A 3,351-nucleotide genomic window follows, 5' to 3' on the forward strand; every position below is an offset into this window, starting at 1 on the left:
GCATACCCAGTCAATTTCTCTCGTTCCACAGCACTCCACCATAGCAGAAATGATTTCTTGCAAGTTCAGTCTGCATCAAGTTGTGCATCCCTCCCCTCATGAGCCTACCTCCTCCCGGTGTCGTCTCGTAGAGGATTTTGTTCCATTTAGAACATACAGTGAATACTCACAGCTACTGGTGGGCAGGAGAGCACTGTAGGGGCGAATAAAGGTTGAACCTCATTTTCTCACACATGTGTCCTTGCAAGATGTCAACCTGACACCTTCCACAAAACACAGACTGCTCATGCCCGGTGCTTTTCTTTGATGCCTAGAGTGAAGATAAGGGTGCGGTATTTTCTGTTGGGGAGGACAACTGAAAACCTTCTACCTGTGTGAGTGAACGCTCCCTCTTTCAAACACAGGGCTTTCGGGATCCTTCAGTTTCTGTTAGTGTTGGCGCTTGGACTCTGGTGACTGCCGAGTCCTTATTCCTCACCAGGTGAGGGCAGCAGAGAGATGTCCTCCTTAGTTTTCAAAATTTTAGTTAGGGCTTTGGTAAGGAGAAAAGAGCAAGCTCCTTTCTTGAGATTCTGCTGAACACCAGTTTTCCTGAATTCAGTACTTTGTGCTTATCAGTTTCTTTGTCAAGATAATGCCCCCCCCCAACACACACACACACTTTAAGCCTAGCTTCAGTGAGCCCAGAACTGTGGGTGTGCTATGCAAATGTTCTACCACTGAGCTACATCCTGAGCCTTCATTTTTGTTTATTTTAGATAGGGTCCTTGCTGCATAGTTCCCCAGATGACTTGGAACTATATAGCCCAGGCTGGTCTTGAACTTGAAATCCTTACAATTGCAGTGCAACTTTACCCATCAAGCCCTCTCCACCAAGACATCACCAAACTCCCAAATTTGCTTTGTTTCTTATTTATCTGCATGCCTTCCTTTTCAGCACTATAAGCTCTCCCTCCTGCTGCTCCTGGCTCTACTATACCATCAGCCACTTCCTCCTTTCTTTCCTTTGTTCTTTCAACAGCCTGATCCGAGCCCCACCCTCCTCCCCTCCCAGTCCCACCTGCACACCACCTCCCCGCAAATCTCCCTCTTTTTCTTCCCAGAGAAGAGGAGGCACCAAAGGGCTACCAACCCACCCTGACACAACAGGACTAAGTGCATCCTCTCCCACTGAGGCCAGACCAGGCAGCCCGGCTGGGGGGAGGGGATCCAGAGGTACGCAGCAGAGTTAGAGACAGCCTCCACTCCCATAATGTTGACCAAGCTGCACACTGCTACATGTATGTATAGTGGTCTAGGTCCAGTCCCTGCATGTTATTTGGTCCACTCTCTGTGAGCCCCGTGGGCTCAGGTTAGTTTACTCTGTCATCCGTCACTTTGTCAAGGAGCCCTGACTCCCTTTCTGGCTAATGGTATTAGAAACAAAAATCTAGGTACTCGGTGTAGGATCGGGGTGCTGGGTGTACTCCTAGTACCCTGTGGTCACACTCTGCAGTGACAGTTGTGTACCTCAATGCTGGGAATCCCCTGCTGCAGCACCCCTGGAGGTAACAGGCACCTGGTCTCAGAGTGTCTGATCTCAAGGTTTCTATGTGTTCTCAGAGACTCTGGAGAACATTTGGTCCCTGAAATGGCCAGACTTTTCTTCATTCTCCTTGAGGATGCTCCTTTTCCTGGAACATCCAGGAAAAGGATGGGAGATGGTGGGGAGATGAGGGAACAGAACCTTTGTATTTATTTGATTTCAGCTGAACCACACGAGTGTATGACCTACTTGGAAGCTAGAATGCATTGTAAAGTGAAGTAATTAACCAAGCAGAAAGAGACAGCGACAAGCCCTCAGAAATACAAGTAAAACTCACAGCCCAGTGAGTCTTCGGGCCTTAGGTCAGGCATCAGGCTAGCAGGAGCCACAGCGTCAGCTCTGCTCTCAGCTTTGTTGCCCAGGCTCTCCAGCTTCAGTGACTCTGCCCTGGAGCAGGTAGGTGGCCAGAGGCGACATAACCAAAGAGTGTGGTTGGGAACCAAGGACACTGTTTGCAAAAACAGCTGCCTGCCAGAGCCGCTGCAGGCTGTAGTTTGCCCATTCAGATCTAATGAAAGTACAAATTCAGTAAGCAAGTGAGTGCTCTGCATCCTGGCAAAAGGCACCCCAGCACCAACGATGCCTCCAAGCCTGCAGAGCTACTTCTTCAGGGGCTGTGGGAAGGCCGGGCTGGAGTCATCTTCCCTATGCTGTGTGGCATGCTGAGGCTCCCCTGCACCACACACAAAAATGTGGCTATTTTTTAAATTTTTGTTATTTATTTACTTGTTTATTTATTTAGTTAGTTAGTTTTGTTTTGAGACAGGGTTTCTCTCTGTACCCTTGGCTGTCCTAGAACTCATTCTGTAGATCAAGCTGGCACAGAGATCCTCCTGCCTCTGTCTCCAGAGTGCTGGGATTAAAGGCATGCACCGATTTTTAATCTAGGTTAAATTTCGGTAAGTATTTAAAGTTTAAACCCTACAGGAGGAGCAGCCAGAGTGGAGATAAGAGAGGATAATGAAGATGTATGAATATGATCAAAGTACATTATAGTCATGCCCCAAATCCATAATCAGACCTACTATGTGGTACAACTAGTACATACCAATACAAATGCCTCTCCCCTAGAGTCCTTGAAGTGTCACTTGTAACCCATAAAGGACCTGCTCTGAGGTGTGCTGGAAGATGACCAGACCCTCCTGGGTTCCAACTGGATCCAGCAGTCAGAACAACAGAAAGTGACTTTGACAATTAAAAAAAATCCAAGGGTAAGGATGTCAGGGACACAGGGATGTCACACAGGCCAACGTAGGGACAGATGGGTTGGTAGCTGGGGGGTGGGGCAGGAGGATATGATGGCCACTCCCTACCCCACACCTGGGTTCTTGGCTTTGGAATCCTAGGGGCAGGTTCCACTGGATGAATGTGAGCCCCAGACGGCCTACAAGTTGCTGCAGAGTTGGGGGTCGGGTGGAGGAAGGGCCCTTCTTTCTTATTTTTATTTTTTAATTCTTTTTAAGACAGGTTCTCATATATCCTACACTGGCCTCGAGCTTACAACCTTGAATTTGTAGTTCTTCCCTCTCCAGTGCTGGAATTACAGCTGTGTCCCACCCCGCCTGGTTTATGTGGTGCTGGGGATGAAACCCGGGGCTTCCTGAATACCAGATGAACGCTCTACCAACTGAGCGTGAGCCTCAGGCCGGTTCTTCCATGTTTGTGATCCAAGATGGCCACCATCTCTTTCAAGACCATACATTATGGTGGAACAAAGATGGACCCAGAGCAAGGTCATCTTGAAAAGAGGAAGAGGGCTGGCAGAC

The sequence above is a fragment of the Psammomys obesus genome, unplaced genomic scaffold (genome assembly GCF_907164565.1).
Source record: "Psammomys obesus unplaced genomic scaffold, mPsaObe1.curated_primary_1811, whole genome shotgun sequence".
NCBI classification, from domain to species: Eukaryota; Metazoa; Chordata; class Mammalia; order Rodentia; family Muridae; genus Psammomys; species Psammomys obesus.